Raw genomic sequence first — 21965 nt, 5'->3', positions numbered from 1 at the left:
TTCGTTCACCATAAAACGATCGGCTCATCAAATCGACTAATTAATGTGCCAACAAACTAAGCAATGGTGAATCGCAATAATGCAAACATACATACATATGTACAAACATATTTGCATATAGTTTGTTATTACATATGCTTTTAGGGAAGGAGATTTGCGTAATCGCTTGTTAGCGAAATTTGTATAATGATGTGTTTTTCTTCAAATCGTAATGAGTTGTGGAGAAAGACAGCGTAAAGAGATGAGTCGAAAAAAAAATAAAAAATTTGTTGCAGAAATGTGTTGAAAGAAGACAATAGAAAGAGATAAAAACTATAAAAAAACAATGAAAAAAATATATATAAAATTTTGACAAAATGAAAAAAAAAAACTTTTTATCAAAAATATTTTTCCTATAATAAATAATAAAAAAATATTTAAAATTAATTTATTAAAAAAAATATTTTACTCAATATTAAACAAATAATAAAATAATTTTCAGTAAAATATTTTTTTTATAACAAATTTTAAATAAAAAATTGTATTGAATATTATTTTACTATTTATTTTCGGAAAATATATTTTTGATAAAAAGTTTTTTTTTTTTCATTTTGTCAAACATTTTTTTTATAATTTTCTTATTTTTTATAGTTTTTATCTCTTTTTTCAAACTTTGAAAAAATTTCGAATTTTATAACTTCTTCGATATTTTTTTAGTTCATAAAGAAAATAAACTTATAAAAATTAAAAAAAATTGGTTCGACTGTTTCAGATGCATCGCACAACCTTCATCACCGGCACCGATTTACAAGTGCAGACTTCAGGCGCTCCAGAAAAATAACTTACAACTTTGAAAAAATTTCAATATTTTTTAATAATGAATATTGTTTTTTAAGCCTTAAATATAGTGCACTATCGTCTTAAAATTCCGTTTACTGCAATCATTTTCTCCCTTAAAAAAAAAATTGCTAAAAAAACGTTTTTTTTCGGCTTCTAAAGCAGACTACTGCCTTAAAATAAATTAATTTTTTAAAAACTAATGTGAAGAGAAGCTCTAAAAATATTATATTAATATTGTATACTAAAAAAACATTATAAATCTTAAGAGCGTAGTTTTGGAAATTTTAAAGTTATAAAGCAACATTATGAATTAGTAAACATCCATTTCATACATTTTAGAAAAATTTTATTGAGTTTTTTTATATAAAAATATTTGCTTAAAGATTATAAAACTTATTTTCTAATTTTAGAAAAAATCATATTTATAATATGTTTGAAAAATATTTTTATCAATTTACATATATTTCTTATGTAAAAAAAATATAATCTTATTTATTAAATAAAAAATTAATAATAATAATAAAATATTTTTTTGTTAAAATTAATATATTTTATTTAAAAAAAATTTTAATTATAATTGAGAAGAAATAGTTAACATGAGATTTAAAACATAAATGAAATTAAAATTATAAATAAATAAAAAAAAATATTAAATAAAAAAAATATATCTATATAAAAATTATTTTATATATAAAATATAATTTCATTGAAAAATTTGTAATAATATTATATTACGTAAGAAACTTTTGTAAAAATTAGAAATGAAAAATTATTAAAACAAAATAATATTGTTTATATAAATAATTCTCTAAAAATTATAAATAAACTCCAGAATAAACAGTATTTTTTATTTAATAACTGTTTAATCCGAGCATCCTTTTGCCAAATTTTTGGCTAAATTTATTGCATATTCAGTTAGTTTGCATTTTTAATTCTGCATTTTTTTTCATTTTAATATTTTTATTGCCACTTTTTGTTAGCTTTTCGATAATATTTTTTTAAGAGTCACTTTGAGCTTCAACATATAAATATTGAACAATGCGGTGCTTTGTTACTTCATCTTCGTTTGTTTGTGTGTATGTTTCACGATGATTTGCATTCTAGAGACATTTTTCTGGATTTCCGGTTCTATACTAGCCTTTTATCCAGAACTAGTTTGTGGTCTATGGGTGAATCAGTGACACAGTGCTTAATGGTTATTTATGCTAAATACCCAACAGCCAAACAGACAAATATAAATCTATACAAGAACTTGCATCATAGCGCTATAAAAATTAAAATAAAATAGAAGTAAATACACATACAGACACGTAGAGTCTTCAGACAGTCTTCGTATCGCGCTTCAATTTTGTTTTGATCATTTGCATACCATAGAACTGGAGAACTATTCGGTGAGCCACAAATCACGCATGGAATTCTAAATTCTAAATATATGCATGACGTTTGTTCATCTCGTCAGCATTATTTTTATATTAAAAAAATATTTTTGCGGCTTTTGTTGTAGTGTAGATTCGGTATTATTCTTTTCTAGAAGGAAAAACGTGAATTTTGCGTATTTTTTTAGAAACATTACTTTAAGAATAATATATAAATAAATGGGTTTTTTCGTTGTGGTTTTTACATGAAAGTGTCATCTTCATCTTTCGCAATGCAGAATTTCGTTGTTTTTTTGCAATTAATTGGCAGCGACCGCAACATAAAGCCTAATTTATCAATTAACACTGTGGTAAAATATTTAAGATTTTAAGCGTTTTAAATGTCAACAAGGTTTTAATTACTGAGTTATATACAAATAAATTGGAAATAAAATGTTTTTAGAAATTTTAGAGTTTATAAATTTTAATTTCAGTACTAGTTTGGTTGAGGTAAATGACCGTTCCACAAATGAAACTTAAATGCAAGGTGAACAGGATTTTGAGTTCGTTGAGCATCAAGTTGAAGAAAGCATTTTGGTAAACAAAGTAGCTTAAATAAAAAAAAAATCTGATTAAATACATATTATATATAAATAAATATTATATTGCTATCAAACTAAAGGATTAAACGAGAAATCGACCGGATATTCGAAAACCGCAGAAAAAATTCTTAAAAATAATGACTAATATAGCTAATAGATGAAGGTAAAACTAGAAAAGGTAGAAACTGAACGATTGTGAGTGAGCTCATGAAAGATTTTGAGTAAAAACCCAAAAATTGCTGACGAATAACCGGCATTCCATTGCGGTAGTTCGACAAGGTTCGGAGGAGGTAGCAATATTATGTCAAATGAATAAGAGAGCTTTAGAGGACAGTTCTAGTTCGGTTCTAAGTGAGTTAAGTGGACAGTTGACAAGCCCAACGAGCAGTTTATTTATGATATTTTACGGTTACAGTTGCCATTGTGATCAAAAGTCATATCTCCAGAGTTCTATTACGTAACTCAGGATTCGTTTATTAGATCTCGTAAAATATTTGAGTGATCTATAACAGAAAACAGCTCTTGTAAATGTTAGTGTTTTTTTTTCCCATATATCTTTGAGTTTTTTTAGAAGTCTCATTCATATTTCCATTATCGCAGCTTGTCAGCTCTTCATATAATATTAATAATTCCGGACTCAATCCAACTTTGTTTTCCAAAGAGCACTAACGAGAATTTCATTATGACTTTAAGCTGATTGAGAACATGTAAATTGCCGTTCTAGAGACTTTAAAGACAACTTGTCAAATTAACAGTGTCAAAAGTAATGAAGTTTTAATTTAAGTGATGACCACAGGGTGCTACAATAGGTGTTTATTAAATTTGAAAAGTAAAAATAATAATTATGTTTCGAAAAGTGGTTTGTTTCATTAAATTTTCTGAGATGAGATGATATCTGAAAAAATGCTGTTGATCGAATGTAGAAAATAATGAGTTTTCGCTTTGATGAAATGTCTAGGCGCAGAAATGTAGGCAACAAAATTAAGATGTCTAATATCTGATAAGTTACTGTAGACAATTTGTAAAATTAAAGTAATTTAACATTCGGATCTGGAATGAAAACAGACCGATATCACACAATTTTGAAAACGATTGACATTATAATCAACGTTATTAGTTTGAAGGAAATATCTCGCAAATCTTATGACATGTTTTCCACAGTAGAGAAAACCAGCTATACGGTATATAGAGAATAGTGGACCTATTTCTTTCAAATTTCTCAGCATTTAGTAGTTTCGGACTTAACATTTATATGAGAATGAATCGCTAGCACGAACAGAGTGACTAACAGACTAACACCATCAGGATTCGGTCTCATCATCCTAACTTATGAGGTGTTACAAAGAGTCTTTAGATTGTTCGGGAGCAAAAAAAAAAACTGATCCTAAAGATCACCCCATAAAAATTCTTAAAAACCAATTATATATAAATTCTTAAAAAAATTGCAAATATTCTTGTTGTTATTCTTATTCGTAAAAATTAATTACAACCCCAGTGCTTTAGAATCTAAAGCAGCGAAGCAGAAAGCTTTTGAAGCGATTTAAAGTGATTGCGGCTGACACTTAATGCCATTTTAAGTGGGTAATGAAATGTGCGTCGTGATGCGTTTAATTTACGCCTCCAAAAGAATCGCGCTCACTTACGTTTGACACTTACTGTTTGCGACAAATGCTAATTAATGTTGGTCATATATAACGTGGCCAAAAGGCCGACAATTGATAAATGTGGTAATAAAGCTTTAAGAAAATGGACAAAAATTAGCAATAATTTTCTGCGTGAAGGAAAACATAAATCTTTTTGCAAAAGAAGACTAGAAATTAATTTTTAGCACATAAATTAAATTAACAAAAGAAGCTTGTTTTATAATTCTAATTAATTTACATTGAAGAATAAATGTGTATAATGTAGTTTGTTTGCGTTTATGTTCTCTTGTTGTTATACATAATACTAAAGTTCACTAGGCAGCGCCCGTTGTTGACCTCTAAAGTGCGTCTCAATTGTTTCGTCGCTGCGTGAAGTGTTGAAGAAGCGGTGATTTATTTAGTAAACTATTTCATATGTTTTTTGTTGTTTTTTCCTAAAAAATATTTCATTTTTTATTGTTTCTTTGAAAGCGTCTGCTTACCTGCGCATGTTTGCAGTTAATCAAGTGCTGTCAGTGGTCGTCATCTAATGCCACAACGACCACACATAACTATATCTATATAGTAAAGCAGCTCAAGTGTCAGAATGACACGCTTATCCGTTCGGTTGCTCTTCAGCTGTGTACTGAAAAGCTGAAAAATTAGCTACTTTTTGTAGAAGCGAGCTTTGAATGCATTGTCTTAGTTGAGAGGTGACTCTTTATTGCTGTTGCTGTACCATTTTTTGGGTTTTTTCTTTACAGTAGTGGATTTGTTGTTATTTCTTTTGGCAGTCTAAAGCTTTTGTTGTTGCGATGTATTTGTATGTGTTTATTAGCATATCATTTTTGTGGTTGTTGTTGTATGTATTTATTTTTTAATATTTTTTGTTTTTACTTGCAGCAACATTTTTATTGTTGTTGTTGCCATTTTGAATTTTTGTTGTTTTTGAAATATGATTTTTTGTTGTTGTTGTATTATATATTTTTGTTTGTGTTGTCTTTTTCTAATATTTTTGTTGTTGTGGTAGCAACGAACAAGTCAACCAACAAATTCACACCCAAGCTCTACAGTGCAGTTGGCCAACTGAGCAACAACAACTATAAAGTACTTAATAATAGCTTGTAGGCTTGGCTTAGTGCGGCTTACTCGAAATAAATTCATTCACACATAATAAACCTGTGTTCGTTTGTAGGTGTGTGCATGAATGTGTCATTCAAGTATCATTCAAGTCTTCTACGCAATTTGTGCTGCTCAGGCGGCTCATAGACTCGCAGATAAGATTAATTCGAGCAAGTTAGTTAGCTAGTTGGTTGTTTTATTGTTTTTATTACACGTAAATTGTAATTTATTTCATGCGATTAAATTTATTTTATTAACATTATTTTGAGTCTCCATTGTAAAGGTCAGAGAACACGTGCGTTTCGGAGAATTTTTTTTTAATGTTGTTTAATTCAGCCTACCTTTATAGATGTTAGTATTATTTCAAAAAATATATCTTGTTGACATTTGCAGAAATTACAATAGTATATCATTATTTCAATTAGAGATATAAATAATTCCTTACCCTACCTGACCTTATATTTCCAAGCCTCTTATATTTCCAAGTTCAAATTTGATGATGGTTTGGTGAATATTATAGCCAATTATCTAATTCAAACCCATTAATAGTGACGAATCGAACAGTTAACTGGTATAAATAATAAACTGGTATAACTATTTGATAACTTCGATTTGTCCAAGACTTGCAGAGTAGCGAATCGAACAGATAAGTGGTATAAACACATTGATTGGCATAAAGAAATATATACACAATAAACTTATAGAATTTAGCATAATAAAGGAACCATAACCTGAGGTATTGCATTTAACCGTTTACTTTTTTCTTGATCTAACCTGAAATTTTGGTAGTCAGTATTCTGAAATCAATTTTTTGTTTTTGCATTTTCGTTAAGTGTAATACCTTAAAAGGTATTCTCCGAAAATTTGAAGTTGATGCGATAATTACTTTTCGAGTTATTCGACAAATCACAAAGAGCGCTCGGGCACTCCAATACGCTAGTGTGAAACTTTAGATGCGTTTTTCTCAAAACTATATTTTTATACTCTCACAACAAAAGTTGCTAAAGAGAATATTATAGTTTTGTCCACATAACGGTTGTTTGTAAGTCCTAAAACTAAACTAGTTAGATATAGGGTTATATATACCAAAGTGATCAGTGTGACGAGTAAAGTTCAAATCCGGATGTCTGTCTGTCCGTCCGTGCAAGCTGTAACTTGATTAAAAATTGAGATATCTTAATGAAACTTGGAACACGTATTCCTTGGCACCATAAGAAGGTTAGGTTCGAAAATGGGCGGAATCGGACCACTGCCACGCCCACAAAATGTCGATATCCAAAAACACATAAAGAGCTATAACTAAGCCATAAATAAAGTTATGTTAATAAAATTTGGAACATAGGATCGCATTAGGAAGGGGCACATTTGGATGTAATTTTTTTGGAAAAGTGGGCGTGACCCCGCTCCCAAATAGGTTTTTTGTATATATCTTGCAAACCAATAAATCTATATATACCAAACTTTCTGAATTCGTTTTTTTAGCCGCTTCCTTATACAGTGCAAAAATTAAAGAAATCGGATAATAACCACGCCCACCTCCCATACAAAGGTTAGGTTGAAAATTACTAAAAATATATGTAAAATATATGTCACCGAAAATATATGTAAATCTCTAAATAAATTGCGAGAGTATAAAATGTTCGGTTGCACCCGAACTTAGCCTTTCCTTACTTGTTTGAACTGGTGACAACTGTAACTCGAAAGCCGCTCAGTAGGTTTTAATGAAATTTCTACAGCTTTTAGAATACATAATTATTGAAGCTTTTTTAGCTTAACTGTTGACTTTTTCCCGAAAATCTAGAAAAAATTTACTGAGACCGCCATTTTATTAATTTTGAAAAAAACAAGCTTCGATCAGTTCAGGGGTTATCTATTTAAAAAACTAATTTTTCTTATCCGATTGACTTAAGATTCTTATATTTCTGATTGCCACCGCAAGTACCTTTTTTGGAACTGGGTCAACACAAACAGTTATAACTTTGGAAATTATAAATTTTATTCTTCAAATTTTCGTTACTTCAAGCCAAAACATTGTGTAATAATGCCATATCATGACTTTTGTAAAATAACATAATTTAATAGCAAAAAAGTTACTGAAAATTGCCACTTTTTCGTGTCTCTGACTATAACGGGATAGAACGGGAATTCTCTTTCTTAAAACGGGAATAGGGGAGACTTTTATACAAAAAGAGAGAGACTTAAATACTCCAAAATTGTATAAAAATTATTTCAGTTATATGTACGTTCGTTTCACCACTGTCCAAGGTTTAAAAAATATCAGGCAGCCATTATTTACAAAGCATTCACCAAAGATTTAATCAATAAAATTGTAATCTAATTAATTTAAACAAATTCAATGAAACGTAACTCTTAATTTAGTAAACGCTTTTATCAGCAATATTTTATGTGAAATCTTATTCGAGGAAAAAATTACAACATTAGTCACTATACTAAATTCACACACTCACATGTGGCTATTCCGCATTGTCTCTCAGCTGCCTTATTAATGAGTTAATTTAATTGAATGCATTTTATTTACTGAATTATTTGTTTGTATTTAAAACACGTTGAACGTAAAACCGTTAGTGTGTTGAAAACGTAATGCCGCTACAAGCCATAATGGCAACTGTCACAGAATATTGGAGACAATTTGTCTTCGCAATGAAATGAATTAATTTAGCTTTGGAATGCAAAAAAACGTAAAATGTGCTAAATGAATGCGGAGGCAAGTGGGGAATTTCAATAGAGTTCGTTCACATTGGTACATACGGACAATGCATTACATAAACTACCGAACTTTTTTTTGTTATCATCGCTAGTTTGATAAGCGCTTATCAGTTAGCGTGACGCGACAGTTACTTGGCGTTGGAGTGTTGTGAAGGGGATGTAGCTCAGTGGTAGAGCGTTCGCTTTGCATGTGAAAGGCCCCGGGTTCAATCCCCGGCATCTCCAGTCGAATTTATTTTTAGTTCAGATTTTTAACCATAATATTTTTCAATTTAAAAAAAAATCGCATAATTTGTAAGTTAAATCTTGAGTTTTTACTTAAACGTATCACTTCTCATACAATCTTCAAATATTGGCTGTGGGAACTTTTGCTCAAAATGGTTTGCTCTCATTTATATTTATATGATTTGTATTTGTATTTATAACACCGGTCAACACGATTTTTGGGTCTGACATCTATATGTTAAATTTTAGTTTCTCCTGTGACAAAGAACTAAAGATTAATATTTAAGTGTTTTTCAATGTCTAGAATCAGAATCAAAGCATGAGAACAGAAACCCAAAAAAAATATATATTTTTTTGTTGACCGGTATAATTTAGATTTTATTTTTGTATGCCATGTGAATGTTCTACTTAGATGACCTGAGAGGTAAAATACCGCCCGATTTGCTTTAAATATTCTGTGTAAACAGAACAGAACGAAATGTCAACGGATATGTTCAAAAATCAATCGGAATTATAAAATTTTATGGGTATGGAGTCCATATTATTTTTAAACGAATGAAAAAAAAAATTTGAAAAAACTAAAATTCCCGTTATTTTTTGAACACATTTGGTTATTTGAGATTTAAGAGATATGTATACCTCTGAAATTTATACAGAACTGGGTCCATTGCCGTTTAAAAGATCTTGAAGGTGGTTGTTTTCATTCATGTTTTCTCTAATTCGAAGGCAAGTATTCTTCAGTAGATCTTTCCGATCCAAGGGTAACCAATTCCATTGTGTGATCACTACAATGTATAAGGGATTCAAGGTCATTTATCTTTCCGTTTATATCACTGCGTAAAGCCATACTTTCCGATGATAAGAACTTATTAAAGCTCTCAAGTCTTCTATAGTCTTATAGTAGAGAACAAATATACAACATGTTCTTGGCAGAAACTTGATTTGATAATTTTGAAATTTTTTCAAGCCTCATGCTACCCTGCATTTACTATCGGGTGACAAGAATATAAAATACTATTAACACCTATTTAAGAGTTTACCCAAACAAGCCAAAGGCACTTATGTTATGCGGAAATGCCCTCTGCAAGACATAACACAGCGCTGCCAGCTGATTTGCACATGCAATGGCATACCATATTGAGGCTCAAGCATAGATTTTAATTTTAGTAAATATTGCAGTAAATTTTGCAAACGCACCCAACTTCATTTCGTTTTCAAATGCAATGCCAAATTTTGTGCAATTTGTTGTTTTCCGCAAACAAAAGACACTTGTCAAATAAAAACTAATGAGTAGCAAAAGAAGGAGAAGTAGAAAAGACATTACGATTTTTATGCTTTTAACCATATTGTTTACTTTAGCTACGGTAGTTGGAAGGCAATAAATATGCTTAACAAAAATATTCCAATATTATTTATGTGCAAAATGTGTGTATGTATGTACCGCAAGCGCATATGAAAAGTCAACAAATGAGCGTAAAATGATCATCGCGGCGTGTTTGCATTGCGTCATGACAGCTTACAAGCACACAAGTACAGCTTCACTTGCATATACACACACGCATATACAGATGTGTAACTATGTTTACCTATTTATTTACATGTGTGATCATTGAATAAGTTGCTTAGCTGCCAACTTCAGGTCTCACTTCAGTCAAGTAGGCTTTGAAGACCGAAAGACCTATGAGCTCAGCTGCTCGTAAGTAAATATATAGTTGTCTATTTAACGGTAATGCATTGTTGACTTTTAATTTATTTCAACAGCTGTTGGATTTTGTGTTTTTGTATTTTGCTTTTTGTTTGCAATTTTTTAAATAACAAATCTTTTTAAATGCTCTGTGGCACTTTATGGTGTTACCTCGAGACACGCGTTTATGTCACTAGAGTGAGCTTTTGTTGAATTAATTTATTGTAAGTCTCATGTTTACTATTTGAAAAATAGAAGAAGATTATACTATTAATTATTAATACTTAAGCACTATTCTTAACTTAGGACTTTTAGATTTTTTTTTGTAGTAAGTTTTATTTTTCACGTTTTTAATGCAGAAATCCGAATAAATTCACTAGTGTAGTCCATACTTTTACCAACAAAAGCAGTGAAGAGTCCTACGACATTATATTTATACTCTCGCAACAAAAGTTGTTAAGAGAGTATTATAGTTTTGTTCACACAAGGGTTGTTTGTAACACCGAAAACTAAACGAGTTAGATAAAGGTTATATATATCAAAATGATCAGGGTAACGGGACGAGTTGAAATCCGGATGTTTTGGTGATAAAGTTAATCAAACAAAGGAGTTACGGACATTTCATTTCACCGAACCAAATGTATTTATTGGATGACATAAATATCAGAACATAAATACCATATTTTAGAGCAATATTAATTTTATATGTACAATAAAAATGCAAACTCTATTTAAAAAAAAATTTCACCGAAATACATATGTATGTATATTGGAAGATCACAATCTTTTAAAATAGAGCTGTAAATTGGTCGATTTTCTTGTCTGGAGATAGATTCTATTAAGGAGTTATGGATCTTCTCGAGTTAGATTGATCATTTTTATAAACTAAATAACGACGTTATAAAAGTTCAGAGGCAACTTTGCCTAAGCAACATCGTTAGAGTATCATCTATCTTAACTCCAACTGAAGATGTATTTTCTACGTTGGAGAATACAATTGAAAGAAGAAAGAAATTATTGCTGCATTACTGATCATAACCGAATATACAAATAGTGTGAACTCATTTGAAAAGTGTTTAACTGTTTCCAACATAGTTCGGTAACTTGAAATTAGCATGGTCTTAGAGTAGGTGCTTTCTAAGTATTTCTTCGGATATAGTATTTGCTGTTTGATGAAAAAAGAGATCACCGCATTCCTACAATCTCAAATAGCAGCTAACTGTTCAAACTTAAAGACTGATTTTTATTCTTATGCTCTCGCAACAAAAGTTGTTAAGAGAGTATTATAGTTTTGTTCACATAACGGTTGTTTGTAACACCCAAAACTAAAGGAGTTAGATATAGAGTTATATATATATATATATGTAATTTTGTAACTAATAACAACCAAACTTTTTAGAGTCGTTTCTTTGAGCTACTACCTTATGCAGTCCAAAAATGGTGGAGAAAAAAATCGGATTATAACCACGCCTATCTCCCATACGAAAGTTATGTTGAAAACTACTGAAAATGCTTTAATTCAGCAAGGGAAAACACAAATTGGTATACAAAATTTTAAATGGGTGTGGCTCCGCTCTCTTATGAGTCAAAATCCATATCTCCGAAACTACTCGACAAATTACAATAAAATTCGGTTCATAATATCTTCCTGGTTTCTCACTGATATGTTGTGAAAATAGGCCAAATCGGTTCACAACCACGCCTACTTCCTATATACCAGAACTTTGAAGTCGATCTGAATCGTGTACTTTACAAAACATAAAGTAAGCACTAGTGAAGATATCGGAACAGGCACCCCCTTTCTAAAAATCGCCGAAATCGGAACATAGGTTTTCAAGGCCCCATATATCGAACATGAGATCCTCAGTGCTTCTAATACATTTTTTAACGAAAATATAAGTAAGTCTCTCAGATATTTTGAAAAAATTCAGAGGGAATATCTTTCTTTTAATAATATGTCTCCGTGCCGAAAGTGGGTGAAATCGGCTCAATGGAAATTTATACCATATACATATATAACGAATATGTGGGTCAACTTGTGTATTATATAATAATAATTAAATTAAATAAATATATTGCGAGAGTATAAAATGTTCGGTTAACCAGAGCTTAACCCTGCCTTACATGTTTTTTTATTATTTCCTTCCTTCCTTCTTCCTCTTCTATTTACCTTTCTTACTTATCGGTGATATTTTAAGACTTAATAACAGCAACTATGCAGCTATTCAACTTAACCTAATTAACATTATTAGTATGAGCATATAAAAGTCATAATATTTCTATATGAACTCAAGTATTTTCATCATAATTAGTTTGTTTACTTATTTAGTTTGCACTTGAAATTCAATTTTTTTAAATCAATATATATATATTTTTTATTATTATTATTTTTTTATTATTTTTATTTGCGTTTACATTTTCGCACGCTGTGATTTTTTGTAGTCTTTTATTTATTTTTACAGTTTTCGCTTTTCTATGACATTTTTTTTATTTACTTTGTCTTTTTTATTAGTTTATTTACTTCTCAACGCTTCAACGTACACTTCAAGTATACAATTAACGCGGCCAACGCAGCTGACGCATTGGTAAGTGCGAGTATTTACATGGTTATTATACTCTATATGTATGTATATATATATATATATATATATATGTATATGTGTTCCAATGTTTTTTGCTCAAGGTCAAGTTTAGCTCAGCAATTATTATTTTTATTATTTTTTTTGTTTTTTTTTACTTGAATTTTTACGACAATTACCAAAGACGAAATTAACGGCACATCTGCGTAATTAATTTAGTTATTATTTTAACAGTTAGACAGTTAGTTAATACAATTTGATTAAATCTCTTTTTAAATCTCAATAACTACTCCTAAAAGAAATAATTGATTGCTATCACCAGCCATTAATCTCGATTAAAATTCATTAAAAATAAAAATAGAGGTTAGGACCATTCCTTTTTTGGACTGCGTTTGACAGACACCGTCAAGAACGATAGAGAACATATTTTGACAGTTAAACAATCTTTGAAATTACATTTGATCAGTAAAACAGTCTCCCGACTCTTTTATATCGAATGAAACGGTTTTAAATTTTTTTTTTAATAAATAATTTTTTACCTTTTTTTATAAATTATTTAATTAATCCAAAATACTGAGCTTAACGTTGAAAACCCCCTAAAAAAATATGTAAACAGTCTCCATATCAACCACTCCCTTACTCCCAAAAATTATGCTTTGTCTTTGTCTACCAATTTGCATCCATAAACCCAAAATTTAAATAAAACAACATTGAAAATAGTATTAAATTCGGTTGCAGTTCGATTAACATAACAGGATTCTACACTGTTTGTTTATTTTTTCTCTGCATCTTAATTTTATGCCATAAAAAATAAAATAGTTCAAGTGTTTCGACATTGTCATTTGTTGTTATCGATTTCTAGTTTCACTTTCGTAGCATTTCAAATCGCATGCAAATTTTTCATGAAAATAAAATGAGAAAAAACAAACTCTAAATTTATGATAACATGACAGTATTTTTTATAATTTTTTCAAGTTTGTTGAAAATTATGCACAATAATTAAGCGACTTCATCACAACTCCTATTGCATTTTCTCTAGATCATCTACATTTTTTGGCATGACAGAAAAATAAATAAAATCTGCCAGCATTTCGCAAGAGACAACATAAATTTTGGTATACATTTTCGAAAGTGACAGCGGCTTCAAAAACTGGTTGGTGGAGAAGCAGCCACTGTTGTTGGGGGTTTGAAGAATTTTATTTTATTTTTTTTTGGAAACATTTGGTTAGCGGACTGGAGATGAATCTCATATGTTTTAGGAAAAAATGTTAAAAAAAATTACTTTAGTCAGAACTCAATTTGGACTCACGTTCAGATAAAAGAACAGAAGCTGCATTATGAGCAAGTGTCAGGTTAGTTACATCAACGGTTATGCCATATCACATTATTATTTATGCTTTGTAAACTAAAACAGCAAAAAATAATGTAATTTCTTAATTTGTTTTTGGCTACCACACAAAGTAAGAATATTAACACAAACTCAAAAGAACAGCCACTGTGCTGTCTGATAACTCGATGTATTTAAGCTGATTTTTTTTCGACCAAGTAATTACTTGCTAATTCAGCGATTCGTCACATTTGATAGGAACTTGCTCGCAGCGGCGGCTAATTATAGCTACCGCTTTTGTCACAAACAGCAGAACTGCACTTGAGAATACTTGAAGTTTAGGGCGGTAGCTTTTCCAGAAGTCATTTAGAACTATTCGTATATAGTTTATGTACTCACATACATATGAGCAAGGGCAGGGTGATAAATCAATGAATCGGAGATTGAAGAGAGAAAAGCAGGATAATTTTATTATTTAAGATGTGATTATCTGAAAGACGGCCAGATTTCGCATGGAAGGTGTATGGTCTTAGGACTACAACTTTGCTTCCGCCGTTTTTTTGTAAATTTAAGTTTTTTTTTTGTATAAAAACGGTTACAAATGTCGATGAGCCTCAGCAGCACTTTTCTTGGATTTAAAAAAGAGAAGCAAAATTTCCCGCAAATGTCGAGAATTCGGCTCAAAAAGTGACATTTTCATTTGAGAATAAGTTTGGGATGCAAAGAGATCTCTACAAATATTTTGTGGGGTTAATGTTGACACAAATGTCCAAGATCGATATAAAACGATTTAATCGATTTTATCGACCAGTGCTTGATAGAAAAATGATAATGGATAATAATATGTACTAAATTTGGTATTCTCTTGGTGAAAATACCTCAAGGCCTAAAGAAAGATGTTGTGTAAGGTTTGAAAAGCTTTCAAATTACCTTAAAATAACGATCATCGCCGAATATTATTCCGAACAATTGAACAGATATTGTATGGATTGGTATATCGATCGATTCCATTTATTCGCAATATTTAAAATATTATGAATCTTAAGGAGTTCTACTATTTGAAAGGTATAAAATAAGCCAAACAAAATATGTATGTATTTTCAACCGCCCTCGTATCTTCACAACTCTATTATAAATGTCTCGAATGAATTGTTACGTCCTTCAGCTCATTAGCTTGACTGTTTGTGGTTAATTGTTAACAAGTTATTGCAGTTCAATGTACTTATTCACTTTCGAAATCCAACTGCATTGTGAACATAATTCGAAACTAATTGCAGTTGGAAAGCTAAAACTTCTAATTAAGTGTTAGAATAATTGTAATCGAAATGAGATGAAAAATACAAATGTAGATGTGGGAAATGTTAAGGTTTAAATTAAACATCATTAATATATCTTGAGGATCGGTAAGTTGAATGACACTTATGAACCGTTCCACAAGTTCAAGTGTGTTGATAGCGTTTATTCCGTGTAAGAATTTTTTTCAATGTGGACATCTATGAGTTATGTTCAAACAAAAAAGTGCAGTTATTTTATAGAGAAAGTCTTAGTCGTACTAGTACGTATTTTTTTTTTTTTTTGTTTTTTCAAAAACCGACTTAATGTCATGAGGAGACAATTTAATATAGTGAAGATCGTTGTCTGAAGGCTGTGTTGGAGCCACAGTCGATCTACATCCGTAGTATGTAAATAGCAAAATTTTTGGTTAAATTAATAAAAAATAAAAAAAATTTAAATAATTTTATAACAATAAACTTCTGATTTATAATAAAAAAAATTGTGATAATTTAATTAACATAATTATTATCGTATAATAAATAAATATAGAGCATATTAAAATCTTGTATATTACATTTTAATTATTTTAAAATATCCATACCATCCTGTACTGTTGATCGTTCGATCTACACAATGAACTTTCATAGCCTACTTTCAGGCGCCGACTCAAGTGCTGCCACTTTGCGGAAAACTTTATTAATAAACATGTGATTGCCACTTCTATGCTCACAGAGACACAGACATACATATATACAGCAATTTATGTTATCGTGCTGTTAATATAAATATGTTTACATAATCTTATGTTAGTTAATAGCTTGATTTCAAGTCTTTAACAAATAAATAATTAATTTTATTTATTAATTGAAATACCTAAATTAATTTAAAAAAATGTCAATGATGCCCTCAATTTTTGCCCATTTAACGTTTCTTTAAATGTCTACTTTTCATTCATTATTATATCACATACCTCTTTTTACATAGATACATATTTATGTGGTAGATTAAAGTATTTTTTTCATTTTCTTCGACAATTTTTTAAAAAATTCCGCCTGTTTTACAACCGACTGGAGATGCCGGGGATTGAACCCGGGGCCTTTCACATGCAAAGCGAACGCTCTACCACTGAGCTACATCCCCACTATGAATATACTTGGCCAAATAAGTGCCGGTTAACATATGACAAACAAATATTTGAATCGGTTTGCAATTGTTTTTATTCGCTTTCGGCTTTCTCTTGATTTATGTCAATTAAATACAAGTGTTTCTGGTTTTTGAGTTGTTTCTATGAATTAGTGTTATCATATTAGAGAGATATTACGAAAATTAAAATGAAAACAAAACATCGCATTTTTTAGCATTTTTGGAGATGGTCATATTAGTGAGTAACTATGTACTTGACTACTTCAAAAATATGTTGGATTTACTTATAGAATATGTACATACAGAGTACATATCGCTCATTTACTTGAATAGTGTCATAACTCAAAAAACACTGTATACAAATTTTATTTCGATGCGTAGAAAAATAAACCGTGAAATAAGAATGTGCCGTTATTAAACTTGTTATATTGCATTATTGTTTAACCACAATAACGACACTTCTCAGTTGTGCCAGAATGAGGCATGGACTTTTATCTGAAAGAGAGGCATATTTTGTGTTATAACACATAATGTCATAGAGTGAATTTGGTTTCCTTTTCAGAAAGAACGACATATTTTGTATTACAACGAATTGGTGAAAAGTAATTAAATTTTCCGTATTGATTTTTTTCAACAAAAACGACACATGACGGCGAAATTTAATTATTTTTCAGAAATAACGACACAATTCAAAATGGGTCACATTTATGCCCAAGAAAAAGCATTAGTACACTCTATTTGGTCCATTTATGGTCAACATTGTATTTAATATATTACAGGCCACTAGATTTGTCAATAAACTGATGGCATTTTTCTATATTTGCTAAATAAGAGACAATTGAAAACTTTAAATCGCTCTCCTGAAAAATCGACTTTTTTGAGTTGTAACTCTATTCAAGTAAATGAGCGATATGTATATGAGACTGACACAACACTATCAAGACTTGTTATGGGTAATGAATTTTTTATAAGACTACTTTGTTAGTTAGTTTATTTAAGAATCTTGTGCATGATTCTTATGTGTGTCTCAGATACAGACCATCCATCCATCTTTCGCTATTATTTTGTATTTGAATATTAGTTCTAAGTTTTTAAAATTGTGTACAAAGTATATCGAATTTAGTCTGTTAATTATAAGACGGAGTGGCCAGAAACAATTCTTCCCCACATGATTCAAGCAGCTCACGACTTCCGGTTTTAGACCAAGTATCCTCTGAGTAGCTAAAAAACATCCGTTTGAAGGCGAGCTAAAGTGAGAAGGCGAACCCGGTTCTGCGGATGTGCGTAGGATTTGGGACCCACTACATAAAAACGAAGTACCAATGAAAAATCGTAGAAAGCCTCGGATGAGACACCCTACTTTTGATTTGCAAACAGGTGCTACTTTGGACTGAGTAGGCAATTGAAAAGTAAAGTCCTCTCTCGACGAACCAAAATCAAACTCTACAAGTCGCTATCATTCCCGTCCTGCTTTATGGTGCAGAAGCGTGGACGATGTCAACATCAGATGAGACGACACTAGGAGTTTTCGAGAGGAAAATTTTGCGCAAGATTTATGGTCCTCAAAACATTGGCAACGGCGAATACCGCAGACGATGGAACGATGAGCTGTACGAGTTATATGACGACATTGACATAGTTCAGCGAATAAAAAGACAGCGGCTACGCTGGCTAGGTCATGTTGTCCGAATGGACGAAAACACTCCAGCCCTAAAAGTGTTCGATGTAGTACCCGCCGGAGGAAGCCGAGGAAGGGGAAGGCCTCCACTCCGTTGGAGGGACCAGGTGGAGAGCGACCTGGTTACACTTGGAATCTTCAACTGACGCCGAACAGCGAAGGAAAGAGAGGAGAGGAGTGGCGCGATCTCATCGATTCGGCTATAGCCGGCTAAACGGTTCAACGCCAATTACATACATATATATATTTCAAGAAAGCTATCTTCATCAAGAGATCTTGAGTTTATTTTTCTTAAATCTCTCAGATGATTACATAATAAGTCAATCACTTGCCACCTTTTTAGAGAATATTGAAACAAGTTACTTATATTTTGTTAGAAAAACAATAACAATACGATTCCAAAAAGTAAACAATAACAGAAATATAGCAAAAAACAACAACAACAATACAATGAATTATATAATCCACAGCTGATTATTCGCCAAACAAACAAATCGTTGTCATAAATTAAACACTTTTGTTTACAAATTTATTGCAATTGTGCCCTGCTGATGTGCCGCAAAATGGTATTGCATTTGTTGTTGTTGCAATTGTAATCTCATTGTTGTCAGTGGAGAAGCAGCTAGCTAACATCTTCATTGTGTCAATAATGCAAACAACATGTGGCAAAAGTAGCAATAACAACAATGAAGTGGTGGCTACTTTGGTTGACACTAAGCTGGCGACAACAACACTAAAAACAACAATATGGGCAACTAAAAGGTGCTGCACATATGCAAAATAGATTGCTGAAGGTTGTGGTGGCTGCTGCAACTGCTGCCACTTGGGGAACACTGCAACAACGTTCACCTAGAGTCTGCTGATTATCAGACCGCTGTGGCATACATACAGACATAAATGCATGCCACATTTGTGTTTTTTTGTGAGACAAAAGGTGTGTTCAGCGGATTTCCATAAAGCACCGAGAGCTATCGGTGGATACATCTATGTATATGTATATTGTTGTTGCAATATCATCATCTTCATATGCAACAACTGGCCTCTTATGCTGTGGCGCATGCGCCTGCGGCTGCCACAAAACGCATTGGCAAGCGCATACGCATGTGCCACAAGCTTGTGAGGGTCGGCTTGACTCGACTCGGCTAACATGTGTTCTTATATGAATTTTAAATGATATGTTAATATGTAGTTGCGGTTTGTAAAAAAAAAGAAAAATATTAAACAATTTATTTGCAGCAAGCGCGCTTTTGTACAAATTTGTAGCTGAAGTAATTCTTTGTTTTTTGTATTTTTATTTTTGTTGTTGCTCTTTTTTCTAGGCAACAACACAACTGATAAGCGCTACACAATGCACAGTTGGAGAATCGTTTAAAATTTATGCGAATGTTAAATATGCGCGCGCTGTGAGTACACCTAGAAGTGCAAATGCGCGTTTATAGGGTGGTACTAAAGCATACTGATTTAAATTTTTAACAACAAAAAATAAAAAATAATTAATATGAAAAATGTTTTAAAATTGATGATTATTTACCTATAATAAAGAGAATCTGATAGCTTTTTTGTGGGAGCACCAGTAGCTATAGGGTGGTTCTTCAATATAAAATTTTTGTATTCAACCACAAATAAACTGACTAGTGTGAATATATAAAATATTATATTATATAATAAATAATTCCAATTAAAATAAATTAAATTTTTTATTCTTGTAGGTAAAGGGTGTAATTTTTAGAGCTATATAATTTCCCAAAAGGTTTGCTGTCAAAGTGAAGGCAGTTGTTTGACGTTTACGAACGATATGGTTTACTTTACGAAACAAATACTGGAACTTTAAATTTAAAATCAGTTTAAAGTGAAAAGTTTGAACAAATCTTGAAAAAGATACTGTCAAGGCCAGGCCATTGGTCATATTTCTATCTCTATTTAATAACGTCATAGAATTTACTAACAAAACCAAAAAAATACTTCACTAAATTTGTATTTTTCGGCTCTAAAAAACATGCTTTATTTTTGGATATATACAATTTTTACTTTTAATTTTTACTTTTAAAAAAGCTTAGAACAAAAACGTGCTCCCCATGGTACATGCGTAATGAAAATATCCATAAAGATCTTGGTATTCTCATGGTAAAGAAAGAAGTAGAGAACAGCAGAAATAAATATTTATCCAAACTCCGAGATAGCCCAAACCCATTGGCTTATGCTTTAGTACATTCTTGTAATCAATCACGTCTAAAAAGAAGAGGTATGCCAGCACACTAAAGAACAACGTTTCACCAAAACAACTCCATCGCTTGGTTGAGTTTGTCTAGTTTTAATTAGAATTAAGATTTTATTAGTTTATGTTAGGCTTTAAAGAGCAGATTCAATAAATAAAGAAATATTGAAAAAATTGCCAAAAAAGTTAAGACTGAGTCAATCAAAGCGGGAGCGAAAAAAATGGTTTTAGGTTAGTATCCCAAGACCAAGAGAGTGATTTTTTGTACACCACGAGATCTCACCAAAGTCTAAAAACTTTTTAGTTTATGCAATAAATTACTCTTTCATAAATAAATCAGCATTCGAACCACCCTGTTCTTCTAAAATACAAAAAAAAATTAGAAATATGAATATATTTTGCAGCCTCCAAAGTCACTTGTGCGCCTGCGCAGCAAACAATATCATCTGCCAGTGCATTGAGAGGAGTGGGAAGAGTCACGATCTTCTTGCCGGCAGCCGTGTATACATTGACATGCATTGTAAATATTTAAAGAAACACAACACAAAAATAACAACAACAATGCCAATAAGTTGCGAAGAGGGCGCTTCAAAGTGCTTGAAGGTATTTAGTGCTTGACAAGCGTACAAATCGCCAGTTTTGTGATTGTTTTAATAAAGTTGTTTGCTGGCGTTAAATATATTTACATAAACACAAACAAATGTACACTGCAATATTTATTGGTTGTTTTGGTTTTAAAGGGTGCTGACTAGGCAAGTTAGGTTAAATAAGTAAAAAGTCGATCCAACCTGGTTTAGAAAGGGGTTTTTGATAGAGCTGCGAAGGTAAATTAGTTCTTAGTCGCTGTCGTGTAATTGTGGGGGGATGTAGCTCAGTGGTAGAGCGTTCGCTTTGCATGTGAAAGGCCCCGGGTTCAATCCCCGGCATCTCCATTCCGATAGCCCACCAATATTTTAAAAGCTTAACTCATTATAGAGCTACAATATAAATATACAAAGGTAATGAATATACAGAATCTTTCTATAAATGCATATAAAAAGTATATATCAAATGTCTGCAGAGGTTTGTTTTATATAATAAATCTACAATTACAAGTACATATTTGTGCTTATACCGTTAATTTTGGTCAAAAAAGCTATATCTACATACATTTGTACACAGATACCTCTATAATTGGAAAGGCAAAACAGTGCAAATAAAGTCATTAAAGCAACTGAAGAAAAAGTTGGTAATAAATCAGAAAAAGTACATAAATAAAAATTAAAAAATATCAAAGTCAACAAAAAGTTGTCAGCTTGGAGATGCCGGGGATTGAACCCGGGGCCTTTCACATGCAAAGCGAACGCTCTACCACTGAGCTACATCCCCTTCATACCGACCCCGCGCCAAATAAGCACCCTTTCATGCTTGTTGGAAGTCTCTTTTGAAAGTGTAACAAATTCTTTGCACTAAATTTTTTATTGTTGTTAATTTTTAATAGTTTTATTTATTTACTACTGAGCATGCTTTCTTATTTTTTGCCTCATCGACAAATATTGTTTATTGCTGTTCTTTTTTTGGTATATTTTTAGATGTACAATAAAAATTCATTG

The 21965-nt window shown here is 31.2% G+C and overlaps 4 non-coding genes across 4 annotated transcripts; 2 read left to right on the top strand and 2 right to left on the bottom strand.

The window, feature by feature from the left end:
• Window positions 1-8400: 8400 nt before the first annotated feature.
• Window positions 8401-8472, top strand: Trnaa-ugc (transfer RNA alanine (anticodon UGC)). The gene has a single exon. It is a non-coding gene; the product is annotated as a tRNA-Ala (tRNA).
• Window positions 8473-16405: 7933 nt separating this feature from the next.
• Window positions 16406-16477, bottom strand: Trnaa-ugc (transfer RNA alanine (anticodon UGC)). The gene has a single exon. It is a non-coding gene; the product is annotated as a tRNA-Ala (tRNA).
• Window positions 16478-21233: 4756 nt separating this feature from the next.
• Window positions 21234-21305, top strand: Trnaa-ugc (transfer RNA alanine (anticodon UGC)). The gene has a single exon. It is a non-coding gene; the product is annotated as a tRNA-Ala (tRNA).
• A 364-nt stretch (window positions 21306-21669) lies between these two features.
• Window positions 21670-21741, bottom strand: Trnaa-ugc (transfer RNA alanine (anticodon UGC)). The gene has a single exon. It is a non-coding gene; the product is annotated as a tRNA-Ala (tRNA).
• Window positions 21742-21965: the final 224 nt, after the last annotated feature.

This window comes from Zeugodacus cucurbitae, chromosome 5, assembly GCF_028554725.1.
Source record: "Zeugodacus cucurbitae isolate PBARC_wt_2022May chromosome 5, idZeuCucr1.2, whole genome shotgun sequence".
Classification (NCBI taxonomy): domain Eukaryota; kingdom Metazoa; phylum Arthropoda; class Insecta; order Diptera; family Tephritidae; genus Zeugodacus; species Zeugodacus cucurbitae.
This window is presented reverse-complemented; position numbering and strand designations above follow the sequence as displayed.